The sequence below is a fragment of the Formica exsecta genome, unplaced genomic scaffold (assembly GCF_003651465.1).
Source record: "Formica exsecta isolate Colony F162 unplaced genomic scaffold, ASM365146v1 scaffold444, whole genome shotgun sequence".
NCBI classification, from domain to species: Eukaryota; Metazoa; Arthropoda; class Insecta; order Hymenoptera; family Formicidae; genus Formica; species Formica exsecta.
This window is the reverse complement of record NW_021851677.1, coordinates 755,123-782,148: the sequence shown is the minus strand read 5'-3', so window position 1 is coordinate 782,148 and position 27,026 is coordinate 755,123. Positions and strand designations below refer to the sequence as shown.

The following is a 27,026-nucleotide window of genomic DNA, read 5'->3' as shown; positions in this document are numbered from 1 at the left end:
TTTGTGGTAGAACACGTAACCGATGTTGGGCAGAGGGCGGCAGTAGTGATGGTGATGGTGGTAGTGGTGGTGGTGGTGATGGTGGTAGTAGTGATGATGGCGATGGCTGTAATGGTGTGCCGTTGGCGATGCTGCCAAAGTAAAAGTGGTAGTAGCGTAGTAGAGCGCGAACGTAGTAGTAGTAGTAGTAATAGTAGTAGTAGTAGTAGTAGTAGTAGTAACGATAGAGCGCTAATACTACGTACCGGAGATGTGTCGTTGTATTACGGCTACAGGGACGCTTATACGCCCGCGAGTTCATGAATGAACGACCACTTCGCTCCCGCACGGACGACGCTAATGGGCTTCCTTTCTTCGCGCGGCGAGCTGCCTATCGTATTTTTGTCGATGCGATGTAATTCCCGCGGTGTCGACGGTGTCGCCGATTATCGCACTCGGGGGGTTAATTGCCTCTCGTCTCATTTACAATCCGAGAAACGGAGCGGTTTCTATGAAAATTTTTACATTTTTCGCGCGATCGATATCGAATCGAAGGAAATCGACAGACTGGCGAACACGTGGAACCGAAAAAGGCTCGCAGAGAACCACTTCCATAATAATAAAATGTGGGGATGTAAAAATCATTTTCTTTTTTTTTTACGTGGATTCCATATTAATTTATCGCTCTCCCCGAAATTTAATATCTTGATGAATAAGCGAGAATAAAAGCTCGCTAATAAATGAAGTAAATTTCATTATTCTTTCGTGTGGAATTTTCATCAGAAAGAAGTCGATTGACACAAGAGGAGCGATTAAGTGTATGATTTCGGAAAATTATAAAAATTGAGTTATGTCAATCCCAGTTTTTCATTTCTATATAACGGTAACATGATAGTGCATCTTTTCTATATAAGAATCAAACTGCGAGCACACACAATTGTATATATGGTACCTCCTTCTTCCGGAACTTCCTGGCGACGGAACTTTCATTATGATCAGTGGGTGTTGACCCTTTTTCTACAGTCTGGATATAGGGAAGGACGATTATGCGCGTTTCTTGCCGACTCGAAGCCACGAAGTAACCAACTTGGCCATTATTATCCGTTGTTGTCTACTTCCGCTTACTGTATCTACTTTTCCGAGTGTTTCCGGGTCGTTATTAATTTCTAAAAACTGGAACACTGCCAGCGTTGAAATCTTCCCTACTTTTAAGAATTTACTTTCTTTTTACATACGCGACACGTTTCTTAATTGCGCGGTTGTAACTTCGACTCTTATCAAAAAGCAAAACGGAAAAGAGCGGAATAAATTTTTTTTTACGTGACAGTCATATCTCATAAACGGAATACTTTGTTTACGTCATATTAGGATAAATATTTCAATATATAACTGATTAATTGACTAATTAATGAGTCAAATAAAATGTGTTTTACATGCATTTTGCATTCAATTCATTACATATTTTATTAATGTACAATGTAATTATTTTTCCGATCTGTAAGTACATTAAAATGCGTGATATTTTCCGTTTCAGTAAAAGCTCGAAAATAATCCATAATTATATTAAAATTATTGCAGAAGTTTTCTTAAAAATTGTGACAAAATAAAAAATAAAATACATTGGTCTGTGAAATTACAAAGATATATTAAACGATTAAAGAATTATTTTCTTTTACGTATTAAAGAAATTTACAGCCAATATAAAAAGAATTTGATTCTATTCTTTAGAAGATAGAATCAAACTTGTGTATAAAGAAACTGTTTCTGATTATCTACCGTTTGACCGACTTATCAAATATTGAATAAGTAAGTTCTTTACGATCCCATAAATAAGAAAATCGGATTGTGTTATATTTATATCAAGAAGACAATTAATAAATATCCTTCAAATTCGATTCGTAAAGATGCTTTTATAATATTCGCGTAATACAAGATGATTGTTATTACAAAAGAGAGTTTTTAGGATTATAAATCCACATCTGTGGATTTATAATACTAATCAAATTTTCTCTCTCCATCTATGGAAATTAAAATCACAATTTTTATAGAAATATAGCAATCCACTTTTAAAATTACATACTCAATAACTTTCACTCGATACTGCGAGAACCATCTTTTTATAATTACTATAGATTTATAAAGGAGAGATCTTATATGAATAAGATTTCTTTTATATACAATTTTTATAAATAACAAAGGATATCTTTGTTGCTTTTGAAATTTTAATTCGTTACGTAATTATGCAAAATTAGCGGATTTTATTGTTACTTGACGAAGAGTTAATATTCTTCGTCCGCAAGTCTGTTTAAATTTATACAAATCACTCTACAAGCCAAACGTTTCCAAATTTTTTGACAATACAAGAATTATTATTCTGAAAAATTCTCTTTCTTTACTTTTTAAAATCTTATATAAGAGCACCGATAATCTCCTTACATAATTACTACTTGTTTATGTTCAACAATTTATTAACCTTCGATTTTATTGCCACTTAAATATGTCGGGGAGATTCTCCTGAGTAATTCCCCGCAAGAAATTTGTGGGGGACGGCATTAATTTAGGAGATATAACAAATTGAAGTTTCACAGATTTAATGCTTTTTCTCAAGTATTATAAAATAATATTAGGAAAAGTGAAGTTTGTGTACGTTGTATTTGTTGTAGAGCAGACGAAAAAGTGTTTGTTTACATTTACGGAATAGGTATACGATCATGAATATTTTGTCAATAATGTGTTTCACCTATTTCTCGCAGTTCGTTAACAACTTTCAACATGCGACTACATAAATTTCTAAGTCATGTCTTCAAAAATATTATTTATTGAATGCGGGCGAGAACGGTTACCTTTTATGCAATTTTACCCATATTAAAACTAAGTTGTAGTAACAGATTTATTTCGTACCGTTTTTACAGTAAAAAAAATTTCTTACATATTTCTTTCCTCAAGAATATACACATATATGCCAATATATTATTGTATCACATCAAGTCATATATTATATTCTATTCTATTCCATATTCCATATTATATTCCGTCATTACAACATACTATATTTTATTATATTACACTATATTATATATTACATATAGTTTGCACTTCTGTCCTTGTATACATACATAGTTTGTCATAACCCTCTGTACATATCACAACTATTTAAATATTATAATGTATAACGTAATACTTTATTTTAATCCAAAAATATCGAATCGTAATAGTATAATTACTTCTCGTAATTATATGTTTAATATTGCAATTAGCGGCGTATACGTACTCGTTTAATGTACATCGGAAATGAATATCCAAGGATACGATGTCTCTTTCTCTCTGTATACAGGGTGTCCCACAAAAGTGACTCACAATAGAGTTTGAACCATTTAATTTCATATATATTTGTTACGGTTTATCTCTTTCTGTTTAAAAGATAAAAGGGGGTGACCACTTTTGGTGGGACACTCTGGATATTGTTTAGGAAAAATTTATAGATTTATCTAAAGATACAAATAGAATGATGCCACGAACAATTCTAAACACTAAATCTGTGCTGATGATGTATGCTATTGAATAATGAAAAATGCTTTAATTAAATTATTTTCCTGCGGATAAAGTAATCATGCTTTATCGTTCAGTATCTCGTGACATCGCATCCGGCTTTTAACGATCGCATAATACTACAATTTTATCAATATGTCTCGTCGCCAAGGAAACGGTATAATTCCATGGAGGGCATTTATAACTCGGACGGAATAATTAATTTCTCGGCATATGAATTAATGTAAGAGTCCCCCCCGATCGTATATCACGAGCTACCAAAGCCACTTTGAACAGTCTTCGGACAGGAAAAAGTTTCAAGTTTTATTAAGTGAAACTTTATAGACATTATATAATCTAGTTCTTTTTATTGCTAAATTCACAAATTGCTTGACAATAATTACAAAATATGTTCAGTTAAAGTGTATCGTTTTTGCACATATTACAAGTTATTTTTTGAAGGATAATCTTATGTACGCGTTTTAGCGTAATTGTCGGCAAGACTGAGCTCACACACACATACGTTTTTGTTAAACAGGATTTCAAAATTCAAGCCCTTAAATATTTTTATTTCTATTGTTTTTATGATTTTTTTAATCTTTTATAGTCGCTTTAAATAATGTATAAGTTTAACATATATACGAGAGAAATTCTTTTGGATGTATGTGTGTGTATGAATTATATAAGTTTAATAGAAGCAGGACACACAAAGGGTTAGCTTCCTGAAAAAAACGCTATGCTTATGTATATTTATAACACTATATGGATTAGTTTAACTCATCATATCTCTAGAGACTTTTACTTTTAGTGCAGTCCCGTATATACATATTAAGAATACGGTATCGAGGAATTATGTAAATTCCTCTTAATAATCATAAGATTAAAACTAAAAACGAATACATTGCCATATGATTCTTTCAATTTATCTCAATATCCTTATGTATGTGTGTGCAAATAAGTAACTGTATCAAGGCTATCGGAAAAACCGTGGCTTAATTGAAGCATATTTAATGAAAATTGAGAAGCTGTGTCTCGTATATGGACCGATCTCTCGTTGAACGTTTGCTAAAGCAAGAGCGACTTTGAACTCGTCAAAGAATCTCTTATCGAGAGGCATCGAGCGATACATTATATCGACAAGCGTATACGTAACTCCACAAAGGCAATCTATAAAACATAGTACTTCCGTGCAACTCTATATATATCTGTATTTACTCTGTATATTCATTTACAGACGTCATATAACACTACTTGGGAACAAAGTAAGAAGAGTGGGGAACAAAAGTATTTGAAGTCTGGCCGAGAGACAAAGTTCTCGTACTCGCCTTTTCGAAAACGTATTCATCTGTGCCGAACTGTACTTCTTCCCTCTTCCTCCCCCCTCTTTTTCATCCTTTTTCCCGTCATCAACCCTCTTCCCTCGCCGTCAATAGATCTCACTGAGGGAAGTCCTGAATTCCCTCGCGAGGCTCTCCTGCCGTCGAGCTATTCTCGCGGGAGAATTCCGGCCGATCGAACGTACTTCAACTACGGTATTCGCGATGCCAACGCGAAACGAAGTCTTCTCGTTTCAGGCACTTCGGAAAGGTGCTATTGGCGACGAAAAAAAAATTTGCCGTCAGTAATGCCGCCATCTGCTTCGGCGATTTTGTTGGAAGCTCCATAAGAATCACACTCCAGCTTTGAAGCGAACTCGTTTCAACGGGCTTATTAGAATTTTTCGTTTGAAATATCCACTTAATTGACGCCAGCGCCGGGGGACGGAACAAAGAGTTAGAGAATGGAGGGGTTAGCGGCACGACTGCGAGCGAAGGGATGGGCGCGAAGGGATTGCGTAGGCGCGAAAGAGGAGGAGTGACGCATGGGAAGAGAGAGAGAGAGAGAGAGAGAGAGAAATGCGATGTGGGGAGAGAAGTAGGAGAGAGGGAGGCGCTCCATTATCGTAATTAATACCATTACAATTAACGCGCCGGAGACAGCGGTGCGCGCTCGCGGGAATCAGCCTGGATTCCTTTTACGCCGCTTTTATCGCGGCCGAGCTTTTCCGGTTATATAACGATCGGCGGAAACTTACTCTTCGAGATTCTTCGGATTTTCCCATCATGCCTCGCGCGTTTCGTTTCGTTTCGTTTCGTCTCGTCCGGTATCGCGGACGACGTCGGATCTATGTGGATTTTTGTCGTCATGTAGCGTGTCGCGGGATTGCCGATGTTCGCTGTTATTTGCGATAGACAATGCGCACCCGCGTTGTTTCCGCTACGTTTTGTTCGGTCCGTTTGCGATTTTCGCATTGTCCCGCGTGTTCCCTCGCTCCCTGACCAATACGATATTCTCCACCGCGGATTGATTCTAAACAACGTAAATAAACGTAACGCAAATAAAAAACAGAGAAATATCAATTCGAAGCCTTGTTAGGTTTGATTAAAATCCGTCGCATAGAATGGTACAGTGTTTAAAATATAATTAATGTATGCTTCGAGGATTTAAACAAATAAAATAACACTATTTTTTTCCCATTCTCTAATTTTTTCTGCGTTTCAGAAAAGAGCGCTTCATAATTTTCATGTATTTACTCGTTAAATATGACTAATGTGTGGAAATATATATAATATATGGTGGTAACATATATAAAATATATTTATATAATATTTTTTAATTCCTTTGTTACAGCATTTTGCCAATAAACAATGCAACGTCAGACAAAGTCGTTGAATTTTTTATAAATAAATAAAAAATTCCGTGAACATTACTAACTACTATATAAAACCATTCTGTAATAAATATTTTATTAGCTTATACGAGACACACAGAGAAAGGATCGGATAAACGAAATGTTTTTAACACTCATTTTTTCTACCAACTTTTTCCCCTCGTTCGAGAGAGTTAAAATTTTCCGCCGCGGTTCAAGGATTAATAACTCAGATGATAGAGATTCGTATTCATTGGATCGCTCTCCGCGTGCTGGTCGTAACTGCGATGTGAAAAAAAATTCCGTACATAGATTTATATTTTTATGTAACTACCGTCAAGAAAGTTTAATCTTTACCAGATTGATGTGGAAAACAAATGACAATAGAAATAATGGGATTAAATTTATTTACGGTAATTATATAAAAAAATAATATGGTCTCTATAGGTACATCCATCATTAGGTACTACATATTTTCGTGATTTTAAATACATCGAAATGCAGTGGGGGAACTAAAAAAAAATTATACGAAACCTCAAGGGAGCAGTGATTTAACTATATCCTCAGGAGTCTGCCGCTGTAGTTAAGGATTAAAGAGGCACGTAGATATAGATACATTTACGGTATTAGATTAATCACGCGTCTCTTTGCAATGGACGAATGAATGTACATGCCTTTTTCAATTTTTTTTTTTTTTTTTTTTTTTTTTTTACGAAACGGAATGTCGCGTATTGCAGGAAGGCGTTAAAAGCAGAGAAAAGCTTTACGAGAAAGTTGGCTGTCGCGGTACTTTGACATCGTATAGAGTAGAGACACCATCTAGAAAAGCCGGTCACATATCCTTCAGAAAACCTAATTCCCATCGTCATCCATTCCGCATCCTTTCCTCTTCACGTCGTCGTCTCACGAGACCAAAGTGAGGCACGTGCTCGACGAGATGAAAAACGTGTAAATATTTCAACAGCGACATATTCAATGTTTCTACGGTTGGAAATAATTTGCGAATGAAAGATCGTCAAAATTGTACCAATCAAGCACATTTTCATTATCTGCGTATATATATAAACATTGCTTCCAAATAATCTTTTAAATCTGTTAGACTTTAAATTTGGCTAATAATAATTTTGAATTATTTTTCCGAGAAGTTTCCGAAGAGAAATCGGCTTAAATATTAAAAACATAACAAACGATTAAAATAAAATTACAGCAGACGAATAAATCGAAGATAATAGATGTTTTCGTAAAGCTAATCATTAACCGACTTGTATCAGGCTCGCCGCGCACTGATCTGTACTACTTCGGCTGACCATTCGCCGACTTGTACTACTTCGGCTGACTAATCGCTAGCTTATTCTACTTCGGCTGACCATTTATTTATTTGTACTACTTTGACTGGCTACGCACTTTGATTTAAACTACTTCAGCTGCTTTGTTCGCTTATTTCTGACATATTATTACGCTTATATAGTGATTATTATCATGTAATATGATTACAACGGCTGCTGAATCGAAAGTATGTAAAATTAATTTTCGATTTTCATGTTATTAATATTTGATGAATTAAAAAAAGAACATTTAACGTTAAATCCATCAGCAAACTTTGTTTGCGTTGCGTAATATATTCTGCATTCTGCGGCTCCGTAGTGGCGTTTGTCGTGCCATTGGTGTGTCATTAACGCGTTTGATCAAAGCGTAACCGTTCGACGCCATTATTGCTTGCCTTTGGGGCGCGAAGTGTTTAACGTTGTTGCAGAATTATTAGTAACTTTGACGGGAGGAGATCGTGACGTAATCGCCTTGATAATGTTACAATTAAGTAATTTAATAACCAAGTTAATTCAAATAATTAAAATGAAAACGGGAATTGATGCAGCGGACAATAATGGAAACACTTGTTGCTTCGCCAAATTCTTCCTATTAGCCGAACGCGTTGCCCGTTTTCAAAATTCTTTCAATAATAGTAACGGATCAATATATCACGTACATTATAATATACGTATACACCATTTTCGAATCTCGTAATCGTCGCCTCAACCTTATCACTTCAGTTTTGAAATTTAGAAAAATCTCAATTTTTATCTGCGTATTTGCATGCAAATTATCTTCGAAAATTTCTGGCGCGGAAGCTATTCCCCTTTCGTTCTTACAGGACCGAATTAAAGAAGACCGATAATCCACTTTGTCGTACGTACGCGATCGACTTAATACTTCCGGACCATTTAACGGGGTAATCGCCGATATAGCTTTCCTTGTTGTTCGAGTGCGTTCGCGTAGAAGGAATTGGAGTCTCAAATTATCTTTAAATGTGTATTTCCAGCTGTTTTATCGACAAATAAATGTCGTGAGTTACCTTTCCTTATTTCAGAAAATAATAGTAAAGTAAGATAAAAGTAAGTATATATAATATTTAATTCGTTATGTTAATTGCATTAAAATTTAAGCGATCTCATACAAAAATTTTGAAAATAACTTTGAATATTCTTTTTACACGGTTGAAATTTATTTCGCAACCACGTTCAATAATCGAGCGTCTATTGTATCGTTAATTAATGTAGCAATAGTATCGCGTTACACGCGAACAAAAATGCTGCGAATATTCGGGACGATGTAAATAAACGTGGCTATATAATGCTGCGACGCATTTTATAGAACTGATCAAGTGGCATTAATTGAAAATAAATACCTTTACATATGTAATCACATCTCCCCGAGATATATGCGGCGCGCGGTCATGTATCATAGGAGTGTCATTTCCAGGGCTCGTGTGTGTGGATAGCAGCCGGTATTACGTAATTCAAACCTCACAAACAGGTCACGTGAGTTACAGTTCCGTGAGTATCGGGTCGGCGTAACCAAACAGCCCCTGCTAATTACAAGGTAAATGCGTGCATAATTAAACTCGCGATATAAGCACCGAGCATGTTCGTTAATGTATTTATGGGCGTTAAGATGGCTTCGACGTGGATATCCACAGATCGCAAACATTTATGTGCGATCGTATACCTACTTAATGTTCGGCCGGCCCGTCGTAAACACACTTCGCATTCGAGAGATATGGCTTCCATATATTTTAATAGAAAATCGATTATTTTTTATTAGCATAGAGTGAATAAAACTCGTGTTCAAGGATTCCAGCTGAGGAAACATATATAAAAGCTTAATGAAATCTTGAAAAATCCATTCGATACCAGCAAAATATTTCAATTATGCTAGTATTTTAATTAATATTTTAATTAATTTCGACACATATTAGAAACTGTTATTTAGCATTCTTTAACATCGTGTATTATTTTTTAATAAAGCATTAATCCAAAAGAGGATAAAGACCCGTATTAAGATTTGGGAAACGGAAGCGGACGTCATTTCCCGGCTCTCCTTCTCTCTCCATCTTTTGCATTTAGTATCATCGTTATCAGCATGTCCGCAGCTAGCCGCAATGCGCGTGACGCGTCCGCGCAGTGAAAGCAATCGACTATAATCAGGCGGTTTGTAACGAGATGAACGTGCACGGGAGCGAAACGTACATAATCACCCGGATAGGAGCGAGGTAAGCGTACCGTTAACTCGTTGCCCATCCGTCGATTCAGATCGGAGCTTATCGGTTGCGACAAGCGATGAACGCACACGTAATCGAGATGATCATCGAGGGCCGCTGCGGTTCTTTGGAGGAAGGATGTCAAGTCGGGGCAATAAATTCTCCGCGGTACAAATTGACAAAATTGATTTTATAAAGCGCCGATCGGTAACGTTTAGAACGTACGAGAAGGCATAAACGATTATGATCGGATATTATGTGGACGGTTGTTGTGTAAGAAGGGTGATATTATACTAACAAGCGAGCGACGCGTTTGAACACGTGCCTGATGGATTCGATTAATTTTACGACGCGGCGACATTAATCTGACGACAATGTGATAAATGTCATATACGTGATGAGATTTATCTCGCGTACTTTAATTTACTTATTCCGATGAAAAGTGCTGAGTATATATTTTCTCTATCGCTACATTTCATAAAGATAAGTAGCAGTATAAGACAGCAGTAAAAGGAGCGTTGAATTATGTAACAATTATTTTAAATAATTTAAATCATTCTCATTGTATTACACTAAAGATGTTCTTCTGAATTCATCAACCATCGAAAATATCACGTTTAACTATTCTCGATGAATCTGTGCTCCCTTACGACTGCGCCTTAAGATCGTCTATTTGAACGAAAATCGATCTCAAGTTTGACCAACGGCGCGAAACAATTCTACTGGCACCGGAAATGGAATCGTGCTTGTGTCGAGAGAATGCAAATAGGAGCCAGCAGGGACATTTCATCCCTTGCCATTCCGACGACCGATGTTTTCCTCGACGCTTCCCCAGCGAACAGCCCCCCCCCCCATTCTATTTCTCGCTATAAAATATGTCAATGATACATAATCTTCCCCGTCTCGCAATGCATATATCGTAATACAATTTTACGATTCGCAGTTCGTAGATTTTTAAAAGAGAGTGAGACGAGGGGATGAGAAGTTCGAGAAGTGAGACGACGGGGTCGAAGGAGCAAAGATTAAATAAAATGAAAGCAGTCGACTTCCCGCAATTTATATCAATAGCAACTGAGATTCGAACAATAGAAACGATAGCGCTTGAAATCCTTAATTTCTTTCATCGTTAAAAATTTTTTTTTTTTCTCTATTATTCTACGATATCAATCTCTCGCGTGTCGCGGACAGAAGAATTGCAACTCTCTTTCTTTCGAGGACGCGCGAAAATTGCGAAAACAGTTTTCGTGCATTCGAAAAAGGAGCGTAGCAACTCTTTACTGTCCGCGGCAACTGTACTGTAGCGCTTAACAAGTAATTGGAGCGGAAATTTATGAGTTAGAATGCGTTTCACGCAAATTACCAGACCGACGCGCGACGTTACAGCGACTATTATATTGGCTACACAGTGCATTTCGCAATGGAGCCTTTTTCCTGATCCGTGCGAGCTAAGCGAAAGCTTACTTTACTTATTGCGTCCCTTCTTAGCCCGAGACAAACAACGGGGTCTCGAGGGCTCAAACGGGATCCGACCGAGGGATGGCGGACGGAAAGAGACGAAGGAGCGAAAATCGTAAGACGATTATTCTTGAGGAATATCGATAACCGCGCGACGGCGACTCTGATCCCAACGGTGGTTGGTTGAAAGAAACGAGTCTGGTGGCGGTAAACCGTCGCTCGAGGGACCTGCTAACGTATCGTGGCGGCACCGAGCGATTTAGAGAGAGAAACGAGCGAGCACCGGGTTAAAAATGTTTCCACAGTGGCGAAAAGCAGTTCGTTTTCAGGAGCTGTTGGTTTGGGTTAGAAGGCTCTCCTCGTGCACATGTGTGTATTTGTACATATGTATATGTGTGTGCGTGGAACACGACTATGAAATGCTAGGAGATTTTCGAAGATGTTTTGCTAAAATTGCTGACTTTATGTTCAACGTAGAATTATTAAAGTTAGAGAATCTCTCGGCATTTATACGCAACGCTGACTCTTCGCTCATTGATTGGTGTTGTGCAATTATTTTTTATATAAGATGATTTCTCGGATTGCAATTATAGCTTCGATAAAGTTGACAAATGTAATATTTTAATGAAATATACAGGGTGTTTCATAAATGATGGGAGAAACTTTAGTAATGGATTCCTAATGCTTAGAGAAGAAAAAAAAGTTATATTAACATAGGTTCGGAAATGATTAGTTTTTGAGTTATTAAAGTTTTTGTGACACAATTCTCGTCACATCGTTTTAGAGGCCCGTTTAAAGGCATCAACGATGTTTTCCAAGCGATCGCCGGCCTATGTCAAGCGACGCGGTAGCGTCGCTACGCCAAGCACATAAAAAAAATACTTACTGGCTTGTCAACAGTTTTGCCTATGTTTACGTTATCGCGGTGTATTATTCTTGTTTACAATTCCACATTTTATCTCATGTATACACAAACACTCTGCCGTACGTGTGTCAAGAATGCTGAAACATACTTTCAAGTTTAGTATCATCTAACACGTCTCGCAACAACGATCGGAGTAAATATCGAGACCTCTCTGTACGAGCTGAGGTTTGTATTGAGACAGGAAGTGGACATATTGAACATTTCCTCTAACAATAAAACGATATGACGAGAATTGTGTCACAAAAACTTTAATAACTTAGAAACTAATCATTTCCGGACCTATATTAATATAACTTTTTTTTTTCTTCTCTAAGCATTAGGAATCCTTAATTACAAAAGTTTTGCCTACCATTTACGAAACACCCTGTATATATAATACATACATCTCTTTCTCATATAAAATGCCAATTTTTTGATAGATCTTTCCAAACGATCTTCTGTTTTCAATTTTTAATATTCACCAGCTAAGATAATAACACGTTGTTTTAACAAGTTATTTAACATGACGCATGTGTATTATAAAATTAAACAATTTTGATTTATACATTTATTACTAATAAAAAAAAGAAAGTGACAGAGGTATTGAAAAAAAAAAAAAAATAGATTCTAAAGTGCACGGATCCCGCGAGCTATAAAACGGATTTGATATATCGCGTCAGACAAAGAAAATAAAGTTAAATAAAAGCATAAAACTCGTGTGAACGCAGAATTTGCGTAAACAAACTAATTTTTCGAATCTCTATAATAAAAGTAATATATTGATGTTTTGTCTCGTTCGTTTTACTAACATGGCACGAAATGTACCACAATATCAGAACGAAATGCACCGCCATTAGAATGATTATTAAAGATGGATTATCCGGTAATAGCGGAATATATATATTCTATACGAGACGCGCAATGCGAAAGGATCTCCGTATATGAAGCATAAAATCGCCCGGCATTGCATTTTTACTGTAATTTCTCGTACAAAGACTATGATCATCATTCATAGCTGGTCTTTCCTTTTCCGTTAAAAATTATGTTAACTCATTGTATAATCTCGCGTGAGCGACTCTTGTTTAAATTAACGCTTCTCACGCTGAATCGCACACATTTATCACGATGTATAATAAAACTTATCTAAATACATATATCAAGAGTAGCATTTTTTTCTGCTTACTCTGGTTATTCCGAGTAAAAACGTTGTCACCGTGCGCTTAATTTAATTCTGCTCATAAATTTCAGTTATAGTAACACATTTCACAATATGTTCTTAAAATGTAAATTTTTTTTTTAACTTTTAACTCTGCTTCTCTTTCAACATACGTCATTATCAATGTTCTTAATAAAGTAAAATCGATTAAAATGAGATATCTACATCTAACAATAAAACGCGCCTTGTTACAGCCTCATTTCAGTTTGATCTATGTGTTAATGTTACAAGAATAAACGAATATTCATTTTGAAAGAATGATTCTCATTAAAAGCTATATGTCATTCGTGTAACAATATTTACACGACTCTTCCGTGATTACTTCCTAAGATGCTTACTTCCCGAGATTCCCTCTTCTCGCGTGTCATGAGTGAGCGTGTAAACGAAGCGGCACGAAAATGAATGGTGTTTCGTTTCAGACGCAAGGGCGCCGGGTCAAAAATCTTTATCCGGCTCTACGTCGCTTCTATTATAAAACGATACACAAAGAATCAGAGAGGCGAGGCAAGAAGACGCGCGCGGATCGCGCGAGACAAAGACGGGGAGACAATAACACGGAACGGTTGAGTGTGTCGTGTGTCTGTTCAAACGCACTTGACCCACCCCTTTCTACTCGCCCTTCTCATCCTCATTCCCCCTTTTTCTTCTCACGTACGCGAGTTCGCGAATTCTACGTCGGCGTGACGTTTGTACGGGACAGAAGTCAGACAGTCAAACGAAGAACACAGGCAGGTATATCTTGCTCCCTTTGACGTGACAAGAAAGATTGCTATTTGTATCGCTTTGAAACATTACGACGTTCTTCTTAGTTTGTCTTTTCGCGCGGCAAAAAGCCGGTGATCACGATAAAATTCTCCGTCCATCGAAACGTTTTCATCCGTCAGTTCGAATCGTGCGCCGCTAAAATAATTCCTCGAGAGTTGGTAATTATTAACTCTAGAAGCGCATACCGGAGTTTATAAAACTCCAAGATGTTGATTTATGTCTCTATTTTGTTTTCCATATTTTTTCAAGAGAAAGTAGTAGAGATATCTGTTCACGGTATCTTAGAAATATTTCAGAATGAAGAAAGCAGAATGTTTCGAGAAAATATGAACGTGTGAATGAGTATTGCTCTGAATGCAAGAACTCTGGAATTGGTTGGGCTCTCCAGTTTACAGTTGTAAGACTGAGCTATTATCTATCCGACTTACTAGTATTCATTCATAATGCAAGTAACAATCTGATTTTCATCTTCTTTTCCGTTATTGATAATCCTTAGATATTTGTTGCTAGACATTCAATAATCTCTTCAATAATAAGATACCGCCAACAAATATTGATCCAAAGCTTCTTTAACATCCTCTTCCGTTTCTTTCCTTCTCTGCGACTGATTCATCCTTCTTATTTCTTATACAAGAGAGTTTATCATTTGATATCGATTTCGCTATTCTATTGAAGCGGAAGTAAGATCCTCTCCTCCTCCCCCCTTCCCTCTCACCGAGAAGTTTATGAAGTTGCTCGTTTCGAGCAGAATCGTTTCACATCGATCGTTCGATGAGCATTGCGCACACTTGACCATTTTGTTTTGACCGCAAATTCGATTCTTCGGAATACAATTTCAGTCGTTGGTAATCGCATTACATCCGGCTTGCCGGATGCACGGTCTCGGCTTTGCCCTCCCGCGGCCTGCATTTCTAATTGAATTTCGTTTTTCGCTTACTTCGTCGTCTTCGTTCGGTATCGATTCGACGTCGCAGCCGCATCGACGCGGAGCTTTCATTTTATATAAAAGAAAAAAAAAATCATCCTTGTTAATCCGGATTTAGCGTCAGTCTTGCGACTCTCGCATGAATAATTTACGTGAAAAAAACATCTCGCGTCGCATATTACTCGAAATTTATGCTTGCCCGGAGTTTTGCAGAAATTCGGAATATATACGTGGTTATAAATATTCGTCTAATTTTCTCCGTACGTCTTATTAAAGTGAAAATGTCCATTTTTTTTTTAATGTAAAACAAATTTTGTTTTCCAAATTAGCGTTTCTCAATAAGGTCGATCCGATGCCGGACGAAAGGTGCCTCTCATTGTCGGTCCATCGCAAAACTATATGCGTCGATTATTTTTATCAGACTGTGTATATATCAGGTCTACCGGAAAATTCTGTATGTTTTTGGAATAAAACAACAAATTTTTATTACCGTCAATAAACTTTATTAAATAATGTAATTGCCATTATTATTAATGATTTCTTGCCAGCGTGAGGGCAATTTGTATATCCCATTTTCGAAAAATGTTTTATCTTTTGATGCGAACCAGTGCTTGTTTGATATCTTGTTCCTTTTTGAATTTTTTGCCCCTCAAAAAATTTTGTAGGGACAAAAACAAGTGATAGTCGGAGGGTGCTAAGTCCGGGGAATATGGTGGATGCGACAGAATTTCCCAGCCTAGTTCTGCACTTTTTTGACGAGTCCCCAAAGCAGCATGTGGCCTGGCATTATCATGATGCAGTATGATGTTCTTCCTATTGTACATCGCCGGCCTCTTTTCTTGGACTGCTGTATTTAAATTATCCAGTTGCTGACAATACTTCTCCGAATAATGGCAATTACATTATTTAATAAAGTTTATTGACGGTAATAAAAATTTGTATTTTGTTTTATTCCAAAAACGGACAGAACTTTCCGGTAGACCTAATATAATATCGGTAAATATATTGTTGGGAACAGAAAAGGTCGCGGGAAAATCAATACGAATTTTACCACATTGTCAATTCGTTATGCTTTAATTATTCCGCGACGCGCAATCGCTATCGGACAAAAAAAAACATTCGGACGGGAAACGTGATAATTTATAGCGAGCGTAAACGCAAAACGTAACGAGACTTTTATTATTGAAACCTAGGGTTACACAATTCTCCATCCCACTCGTTGCCGGTGAAAAAACTCCACCGCGTCTCTGACTTTAAGCCGACGGAAGGACGCGCTTTAATTGGACTCGTTGAAAGCGACACGGGACAATACCTCATTGCTATCCATTATTCTTTGTCGGATTATTGTTCGTTGCCTATCTTCAAGCTCGCGGCTCGAAACATGCGCGTCAATAGCATTGCTCTGCAATTGGCGGAAACGCATAATCACGTTTCGCCTCGAGAGAAAGGAAAAAGAAGTATTACGTAATTAATTAATCATTATACAATCTTGGTTGCTGTTACCAACAAGTACTATTTCAATATAGATTTAATGTAATAATAGATTCCATAGAGTTGGTACATAAATTATTTGATTTATTAAATATTTTATGTGTTCTATTTTCAATTATTCCGGATTGTTCCCCTTCGAGATGAATCAGCTTTCATGATGCAGAGTCACGAAGAGGTCGCGATCGTAATTTCGGTCGAGACAAGATCGTGAGAATCCCTTAGGTTAAATCTAATCCGAGCAGGAGGAAGATTAATGGAGGTGACGTTACTTGTAGTTCGCGTTTGCCCGTTTGTTCCTTCGAAAACTAAATGTCGACCTCAAGATTGAAACAAGAATAAGGCGGAAGAGAATCTTGGAAACATTGATGATGACTCATCTTTATTGCTCATATTAATACCGAGATCCTTAACTATACGATGATTAATCTCGCGATTAATCGTATCACTTTTTTACGAGCAAATGTCAAACAAGACGAATGTATATTTCGAAAAATATTAATGACTAATTTTATCAAAAAAATAGAAATAAAAAATTAAAATAAAATTGGACAAAATAATTTGATTGTGTCATAAATTATAAAAATTATATCGATTGTTAATAAAATTTATTCTATCGTAATAAACACGGTCGATGAAAAACATTTTGTAGAGTGTCAAACGCATAATGAAGTATCTTCGATGATAAGAAATATAACGACGTGAAATCTTACAAAGGTACGAGACCGAATTTATCAGGCGTCGCTTCGCGAAACTTCGTTTTTCGTGTCGAAAAATGTTCTTCGCGAGCAGGTAAAGCCGTCCTTTTTGATTACGCGGTTTACGTTCCGAATGTAATTAAGGTAACGAATATCGCGCGCAGGAAAGATGGGAGCGTGTTTCGTTGTCTCGACCAGTTTTTGCTCGCACTCGAATGTCGCCTCTTTAACACAGTAAAGGTCTCCAGGAAGACAGGAGTGACTGAAGAAGGAAAGAAAGAGGAGGGAAGAGAGTAGGGCGAAAAGAGAATCGAAGTTCCCGACAGCACTCCGTGGGACCCTCGGGGCCGCGCTTAATTGGATCGAATCGAGTCGAGGCAACGACGAGGAAGAGTCACCGCTCGTACGCTCGTTTCGCGTCTTAAATTTCAATTATTTCAAACTGCGATCAGAGACCCTTGGATCAAAACGTCGGTTTATTTGTCGTTAATAAAACACAAACGCTTTCCTTCTGACTGGACTGAGATTAATTGGAAAAACTTGGAGCGTTTGAACTCGCTAAAATAACTAACGTTCGATTCCAGATTATACCTCTGTTGTGAGCGATATCTTTAATGTAAGTTCTATCTCTTTTTTTTTTGTGATGCGAGCAAGAGAATTTAACAATAAATAAAGTTAATTGGAAAGATACTTTTAAAGAAGACAGATTTTTTTTTTATATAAATTAGAAAATATGTAAGAGATACACGGAGAATATTTTATATTTATATATATACACACACACTATATTTATGCATTAATATAAAATTGATTACTTACTGTGGAAAGAGACGTTTAATTTAAAAAATAACAAATAAAATAAATTAAATAAATTGGAAATTACTCATCTCACAGTTACTCCTCGCTGTCGCCCAATGCCTCTCTTTCCCCTCTTGCTTCTCCTTTGCTGCCCTTTTATGACACTTTTGCATGACACTCACGAAAACACGGTTAATTACGATCACGGGCGCACTAATTGGTGGAATACGACGATCGCGTGACACTTTACAGGGCGCTTCCAATGTATAATCATCGTGCGCGACACGCACTTTATTTCATTGATGAGAGAACAACGTGAAAATTATGGCGCTCGAAAATTTTGCTATTCAAATTCACGCGTCACTTGCTGCGGTGACATTTAACAGATAATATACACTTTCGTTTTACAATTACTCACCTGGTATTATAAAGTTTGGAATACGAATTAAACATAAATATTCAAGGATTGTGCAATATTCAAAGATATAGTTAAGTTTGTCGACTGTTTGCACGACTAATTTTGAATAAATTTTGCGGGATATGCGTTTTGACAAATTGCAACGATGGATTATAGAAACGCCAAATTTATTATGCGCGATTGATAAATATTAAAATGTAGGATTAATAACGCAGGAAAAAAAATATTAAAATGCAGGATTAATGTACTTATTATAATTGAACATATCGCGACGCTGTTCGATCAGCCTCGTAAACGCAAACGTTTTGTTAATGACCGTAAATGGCATTGGCGACTTCACTTTGATATCGCGCGATATTACGCGAGTCGAGTTAATGGCTAGTTGAGAGGCAATGTACCGTCCCGAAATATATATAATCGAAATTCACGATATTGCATGCGAGATACATAATAAATCCCGCGAAATAAATTATTAATTAACGGTCGATATATCATCGGTTTTCCTTTACTTGTATTATTCGATCCGGTAATCGTATATTACTCCCGATAATTATAGGCAAATAATGCTTAAATCGGTGAAAAATTTTAAACGCGGTATATATTCATATCTAAATAAATTAAAGAAATAATTATCGTTTTAAATATTGAGAAATAAAATAATAATTACCCTTCCCTAATGCTTCATTTTCTTCTCGTCCATATTTTAGAAAAATAAATTGGTAGCGACATATTATCGTAGTATTTTTCGAGACACGATCGTGAGAAGTACTGGAAGACGTCAAATGCGTAATAATTACAATTATTGGTTATTAGTTAGCGTGATTCGTATGAACATTGCGACGACAGCTATTTATCGAAGCAATATTTCGCGTAATATATTTGGAAGAAGAATCTCGGAACGACATGAGATGGAAATTATAAATTGTTTTGTTATGATAAAACAAATAAGTTAATTTGTTAGTAATTGTAAAATGTTTACGGGCATATAATGACTTCTTTAAATATACCTCGAATATATTTTGCCTCGCGCTGTAATTTGAATTTTTCGCTTGTTTTCAAATGTAATTAACCCATCATTTTCATATCAAAAATTTTGAGTAATATACAAACCAGGGTAAAATAATTCACATAATGAAAAGCCCCGTGATATATCGATCGTTTATTAATATAATGCATTTATATATTCCGCGGTATTTATATATCGCGTGTGCAATATTGAATTTTGAATGACGTATTTTTGGACGGCACAACGGATCTTTTGACTAATCATTTACTTGAATGGTATCGCACGATATCAAAGTGAGATTGTTTGTGAATGATATTTTCAAGTTTTTTGATGATTAATGATACATGTCGTGAATGGATCGACTCTGAATCGTATGGCGTTACGAAACGCGTTCATTTAAATAAATATAGTCGTATTTTAATATGTCGGTCGATAATTTATTAATTACGTAACCAAATTTTAATATTGATTAAAACGGTATATTTTATATTATTTATTCGATAAAAAATCTATCGCACGAGTAATTATGGCAAAACGACGACATATTTTTGAATATTATATTTCTCGGATATTTATCTTAAAATTTAAATTATACATTTAGTCATTTACGTGTGCATTCTAACGTGACATAATAAAATTATCTAAAATACACGTGTATATCATTTGTTAACAATAAAAGTCGCATTGCCGTAGTGAGTGGCACGTGAATTTCACTGCGTGATTTTCGAGGGAATCGTGACTTTACGCGACCGTAATTTCCGCATTGTTCTCCCATCGCGATATAATGAAGCGCGTGCCCCGTATGATTATATTATACATCGACAGTGCTGCGTGCGTGCGAAGTGTATTCGCTCGATTGTCGTACTCTACCGATTAATGCACGTGCGATCGTAATTAATCGTGTTCTCGCGAGTGAGTGTCGTGTGAAGTACCGAATGAAGAGCAACGAGGATGAAGAAAAGAGGAGAAGGCCCGGGGGGTCATCGGTCGACAGCGAAGCAACCGTGAGTGATTTATAACTTATTTAAGTTACTATTTGTTGCCGATGTGAAATTAATTGCTCGTTTATGCCCGTGATAAAATAATCGACTTTACTTATTTTACATCACATAATATGACACGCGTATAAAATATTTTAGATGTTTAAAATTTATAGTTGAACTTTTTATATAACAGAATTAGATTTTTAATTATATCATAAATTTTATAAAAGCTTTCGCTTTAAAAAAATTTTGGTTCGAAGAATTTAGGTAATTTTTTTAAAATTAAATATCTGTTTTGATTAATTATGTTTAAAATTATAAAAATTCTCGACCGCAATTATTGTTTTTAAAAATATTAATTATTTTGTACATTATTTTATACGTATGTAAAACTTGAATATATTTTTTTGTATGTTTTATAGATTAACGTTGTGTGTGCTACAATTCCGCCGTTGTGCGTCGTACCGGTGAGTGTTAAATTATTTTTTATTACGTTTCTCTCTCTTTTACAAGTTTACAGGACTTGTAATAAAATAAGATACGAATAAATAAAACAAAATATAAAGTGACTAATATATTACCTAGGCATCGTCTATGATGCAGTCTTGATGATTTATCCCGGCCATCATTGTTATATACTTTGTAGGTTTATGAAATCGTGGGATTGCGGGATTATTTGTAATTTCACAAATATTTTGCATTATCTTCACAGAGACATGAACTGGCATACATTTGAGCATAATCATCTCATAAAATACTTTATAACCGGACGTGCAACCTCGGTGATTTGTCGTAGAGCGAATCTCTTCGTAAAAACGGTAATAATTAATAATTCATCTATATGAATCTCGCGAATGTTGTCGTAAGAATTTTATAAATCCCGCGATAAAAAAGGGAGGGTGGGAACGAAGAGGGGAAGAAGTTCACGAGCACGTTCGCTTCGAGGTAATTTCGATCTTACAACCATAGGAGCGTTATTATTTTTTGATTGTCCGCGCGGTTAATCGGGAACAACCATCTTAGAGACGACTGGATCATCGTCTTATCGTTTCTTATCACGAAAAGGAGGGTTTACGAGCGCTTTACGATGGGTTTTAAGCCGCGCGCATAAAACACCTCTAAATGGAGAGTAACAAAGCTCTCGGCAAAATGAACGCTCGCGGTAAAATGAAATTGATACAGTGTTCTCCCGTGCATCCTTCTTCTGGCTAAAATTGCGTAAGATATCGTTATTTATTGCGGACGCGTAATATGAACAATGAAAAGGGACAATGAAAAAGTGGTCACGCTCGATCAAGATTCTCTGTCATCTTCAAAACAAATGATATATTTTTTAAATATGCTGTTCATTTTTTATTCACTTTATTTATATAAGTTATGTATCTAAATCTTTATCTTGAATTATATATAATAATGTTCACAAATTTTTAATTATTAAATCGCAATATAAAATATAATTATTTTCTACGTTATATGTATAAACAGAAGGCACATTTTAATATTTAAATTGATTAGTATCATCAGAAATTGCTTACGATTTGCGATTTTTCACGATCTCGATTTTTTAATCCGTATCGGTTTTTTTTTATCCATAAAGCAAAGATAATAAACTTAAATGGCGATTTGATGCTGCTTCGATCGATCGATAGATCTCGCGGATAAGTCTAACCGGTCGTTACTTTTTGGCCTCTTTGCATACGTAATTGCCTCCGCTGAGAGAGGTACGATGTGGTAAGGGGTGAGACGAAAGAAATGGCGCCTCGTATTACGAAGGTCGTAGCGCGAAACAGGGGAAAGCAAAAAAATTGGATTGCAGCCCGCCCTCGCGTTTACGGGCCGCTGCGATATAAACGAGGGTCGTTAAATCCTCTCGCCTAGTCACGCAGGATTTTCCCCAATGGCCTTCACGGCGTCCGATATATCGATAGCTCGATGCAAGTAGGGTTGCGACTCGAAAAAAATGGCTTTTCAAAAATTACCTCCTTCGAAATATATTGTGTTCTTAGAATTTCGATCAATGTACGACATAAAATCGGGGTACAGCTTTACGAAAACATTATAATTCAATAATCATATAATGTTCATGGATTTTAAGAATGAGATATTAAAATTAGCAAATCCAAAATTCAACGAATTTTTAAATTATACAAGTCAAAGTCTTAAGATTTGTGAAATCAGAGACACGAGATTTGCGTATATGTATATCAAACCGAATGACATATGGACGCGCGTCCTGGTTAGGAATGTGTATTGACACGATTGCAATATGTTACGTGTGTGTGCATCTGGACAAATGTAAACTTACATTGCCGTTCGAGTGTGAGATAAAATGGCAGGAAGGACGTAAATACGGGTTGCCTTACGGCCACGTTTTCGTACAGTGGAGTGGAGTTATACAGTCGAAAATCCGAAGAATTGAAGTCGACTTCGAAGGATATATATATAGAGAGACTCGATAACTTGATGGAAATCGATTTGAGATACTTACACACGTACACACGTACACGTACGATACACATTTACGAGGGCTGAGTTATAGGTCGCTTTTAATGAAACTTTGTTGATTCGGGGGGGAGTTCGAGATACTTGATTATCGTGCTCGTCCGGCAAGCTTCACGAGATGTAATACTTGATTTTAAGCTTTTGAATAATAGCCTGATATCGCGATCAGCGGGGAATTTGAAAATCATTAGCTCAAAGAACAATACAAAATTATTAATAATTGCTTTATTCACTTTCTTTTTCTCTTTTTTTCTCTCTCTCTCTCTCTCTCTTTCTCTTTTTGTTCCATAATATACGCATTATACAGATAGATGTAGAAATATGTAATTTCTTTCGCAGTATTGCTCAACATTAATTATCGATTTCTTTGGTCTCAATTTTTCTTTTTAACAAAATAAATCTAAGAAATTAACATTTAAGAAAAGATCGAGTTCAAAATTTGCCAAAGATTATATCATTAAAATTATTTATTTTATAAATTAATACACATACACACACATACACACATATATATATACAGAATGTTAAAAAACACCATTCAATATTTATGTGGTAGATAGGACGCACCATACTAACAATAAATAAAACAACCTTAGTAAACATAAGAAAGCTCAATCGTTTCTGAGATATAAACATTTTTATATGTTAGCATCATGATTGATTTATTGGCTTTTATGTGTCGCATGCGATGTTTACCTCAGTGTTTATAAACGGCGATCCTCATTCAATTTCCATACATACTTCATAACAGAAGATTTCACGGCAATCAGTCAGTTGTCATCAACCGGCGATTGCGGATCTTTGCGATTTGGTGGTTACACAGTTACAATGGAAATGGAAGGAGGACATGTGGCACACTTCCTGTAAATATCGAGATAAATATTTAAATAAATTATCTTCTTCTTTGCATGCGACGTCTGGCAGACATTTCAGTGCTATACCTTGCGAAACGACGATCCTATTTACGCGTTAATTGCTCAAGCAAAAATAAAAAAATTAATGTCGTGAGTAATTAAGGATCATAGAATGACGCGCGAAACTCTCCACAATCATCGCGCGAAATTGTTTAACTACGCGTAATCCGCGTGGCGATAGTAATACCTCACTTATTTCCTTGCATTACTCGTTTAACCAGGTTTAACAAGCGTAAAGGTATGAGCAAAGGAAGTCGAGGAAAGTACGGGCTCATCGACGTTCGCGATTGCCGTGTTCGGGTACCACGACGATAATTGCGATCGCGCAGCTTAAAGGAAAATCCGGAAAGCCGACGAGGAAGAACGACGGCTTTCTTTTTCCTCATTACGCGAAACTATCTCTGCGCACTAATTGAAGCACCTTAAATGCAAATGTAATCGCGATACTTGAAAAATGTGAAAATCCGCCACGATGCCAACAATCCGTAGCCTCTCTCTCTCGCGAACGCTCATTAGGCGTGAAACACAGCAAATTGCTTATAGATATTTATTATAGCGGAGATAAAGAGAGGATTAAAGTTAACGATCGCTTTTTGTAAACCGTGAGTCATTACGTTTGCAAAGAAATTTGTTTTCTTCTAAGCGATTATTTATGATATAGTGGATTTCAGTTTCTGATTGATTAGCACTATTAATTCTTATATCTGGACAATCTTTTTTTATCCAGCATACATGCATGCATTTTTTTTTCAATCCTTTTTATTCGATATCTCCTCTCATGTTTTTCAAATTTAATAATTCAGATAAAAGACATGCGTTTTAACTCGTTAAATTTTTGATATAAAAATAATTATATAAGATAAAATTTTCTCGTGCGTTTTAACTTGTTAAATTTTTGATATAAGAACGATGGTCATGTAAAAAATTGGACGTGTATTTTTTATATGCAAACTCGTTTCTCGACATCGCAAGAAATAACTGCGAACTGTCTAAGCTTCAGCGCAATTATATTCATCGCAGGGATCCTACCGCTGCAAGGCATTATAAAGTTATTGAAAAATGCCGGTATAAGAGAATCGCGGTCTCCTGGCAATGGATGAAACTTTTAAAAGGCGACCGAACTCTTTCTCTCTCTCCCTCTCCCGACAATTCGCGAGTGCTTGAAACTGTACGGATGGTTTGCCCGAGTCTGGCGTTTCTATGACTAACGGAAATCGCTTTAACCCCTTGCGGTCTAGTATAAGCGCATATCCGTCCGCAAACTTGTTTTGGTCCAACCTCGGGAAGTAGCTTGGCCGCTATTATGTGCCGCTGCGATATGGATTTCGTCGAGGCGAGCAATGTCGTTTTATGGAGTAATTAAATCGATAAAGAGTTCTTTACTCGTAATCTCGTAATCTCGCTTATAGAGCGAATATATAGATAGCTTATAGATGCGCGTTTGAGAAATTTTGCGATAACGCGTTATTAGAAATCTAATATAAAGTGATAATTAAAATAAAATAATAATTAATCTGTGAACGGTTCAGAAAATAATGCGTGGAAAAAATTTTTATTTTTAATTTTATAATTTTCATTTTTCCCTTAGGTATTATCTGATTAATAAAAAATGTGATATTTCTTTTAATCGTACTATATATATATAAAATAATGTACGCTCTCTCTCTCTCTCTCTCTCTCTCTCTCTCTCTTAGATGTCTTTTATCGAGAAAGATACGAATAAAAAGCGAAACGCGCTACTGTGTGTGTACCTGTCTACGATGAAAGGAAACTTTTATCCTCGTATACGATGACGGAAACATTTCGGTCATTGGAATAAAAAATTTGCTTCCACATACGATGCGCCGCATTGTACCTGCGTTATTGATTCGTTCTACTTGCCGATAAATACAGTGCGTCCTCCGGGAGTAATTTTTTTTTTTTTTTTTTTCATAGAATTGATCCCGCGAGCGCCGCCGTGTCTCCGAAAAATATTCATTCCGGGCGTTGCGAGCCATCGGACGTTATTATCATGGTCGTACTCGATTCGAAACATTTGAACTGTTCACTAGTAATGGAACAATGATATCTTCTCTTGATTATGTATTATTCTTATCTTATCTTTAAAATATTTTATATATATATCCATTTGTTTTATTAATGATTATTATTTTTTTTTATTATCAATTATTTTAATGCGTTGACATTACGTCGAATATCTAATGTTTCGTTTCATGAATGTTTGAACGGGAAATATCGATTTAGCGAAGTGTCACTAGAAAGTAGTCAAAAGAAAATACGCTATTCTCCGGATGATCCTTTCGCGCGTATTCTGCAATGGCGATGTTTTTCCATTCAATAGTGCAAGGTATATTTTGACAAAGAAGAACGTTGAGCGCAAGTTTTTCCAGTCGATGATCTAGTACATTTTCTATGGCGCGAGATTTCTGGGCGTCATTAGATGCTGATTTGATATATGAATGAAACAGAGAGCGTTGCCTATGACGAAATAAGGCGACTGTGTTGTAAAGCTTTAACCGTTATCAAAAGCCAGAGATGATTCGTTGTCAGCAGATCAAAATTCTTTTTTCACTTGATTTTAAGTTAGCGTGCTCCGAAAGAACGATAGAAGTAATGAGTAAATTACATTAATTTTATAAATGAAATTAGCGCGATAAAACCTCAGAATGACGACTCTTTTTTAATCCGGGAGAGAGCTGGGATATACCAGCTGGTAATGCGAGGATTATATTCCGAGGATTATATCGAGCCAAGATTATATCTCGTTTCCTTTAATCGCAAATGTTTTACATTATCCCCCGCAAAATTTATGCCATTAGGATATGGCATAATAACTAAAAAAAAACGTGACACGCAGATCTGCAAATCTAAACGTGGAAAATCTTGCGTTTCTTTAATAGATGAAATTTATTCAGTTCGCGACTTATAATCTAATTAATAATAATCAAACTTAATTTTAATTTACATCCATTTTTAGAAAGGACTTTACATCGAATATTTTATTCTATTTGAACGTTATATTTAACATTTTCATTAAGTAACGATTAATATTTCCGCGATATTCAACAAGAATTCAAACAGCGCTCGGAAATCAAAGGCAAACTAGAAAAGGGAAGATGAATTGCCAGTCGGCTTCAAACGGAACGGCATAAAAAGGTCGAACTCATCCACACGAGATCGATCTATTTCTAGTCGTGACATGCGCAGCGACAAAGTCGCATAT

The 27,026-nt window shown here is 36.2% G+C and overlaps 1 protein-coding gene across 1 annotated transcript in view; it reads left to right on the top strand.

Moving 5' to 3' along the window:
• The window catches only part of LOC115240695 (Down syndrome cell adhesion molecule-like protein Dscam2), a 94,391-nt gene that overhangs the window by 2,419 nt on the left and 64,946 nt on the right, over nucleotides 1-27,026 (top strand). Inside the window, 1 exon segment of the mRNA XM_029816001.1 lies at nucleotides 20,810-20,854. The gene's annotated coding sequence lies outside the window, so the exon portion shown is untranslated.